The following is a 780-nucleotide window of genomic DNA, read 5'->3' on the forward strand; positions in this document are numbered from 1 at the left end:
CTGGAATTTTATTTTGCAGCATACTTGTCAAAATAATCAGTAGATTACTTGATTAGCAAAATAATTGTTAGTTAAGCCCTAGATTTGTTAAAACATTTCAAAATATAACTGCATTGTTATACATTTTGTAATTAAAAGACAAATATTTGACATTCAAATATTTCTTAAAGTTGTTATTTATTGTCACACCCCTAGTGTCGATAAGCGGTGATATAGCTCATCATTTTCCAAGTGTATGATATAGCCTAGCTTTCATTCTTCAGGTCAATCATATACTCGTGAAAAAAAAAATCCCCTTCATAATGCAGAGGTCAACTGCCTGCTCTACCTATAGTTAGCAAGCATAAACAGCTGTTTTACTAAATTCTTCTGAGGTGAAATTCAGTGCAATCCTGTATTGTGATATGTATCGTACCGTGGCCTCTGTATCGTGATACATATCGTACCGTGACTTTGCTGGTGATACACAGCCTTAATGAACAGGCCTTAAGTAGTTCCAAACCCTCCATGGCAGTCAATGCAAATGAAGTTTAAGAATGTCTAGAGTTATCTTATCCTTATCTTAAAGGACTTGGTGCAAAACATCTTGGATATGTGACATTGTTTACAAGCCGTTATATTGATGTCTTTGCGCAACCGAAATACTGATTGAGCGATTACATGAGACGGGATACGGCTTCTAAAGTTATACTCTTTCTTTTAACTTACCTTCGGATGTTTAGTTATGTTTATTTTGTGCTGAAGCTGGTATTAATGTGGAGGAGATGATCAGTTCACGTG

This window comes from Sinocyclocheilus rhinocerous, unplaced genomic scaffold (assembly GCF_001515625.1).
Source record: "Sinocyclocheilus rhinocerous isolate Xijiao unplaced genomic scaffold, SAMN03320098_v1.1 scaffold2520, whole genome shotgun sequence".
Taxonomy (NCBI): Eukaryota; Metazoa; Chordata; class Actinopteri; order Cypriniformes; family Cyprinidae; genus Sinocyclocheilus; species Sinocyclocheilus rhinocerous.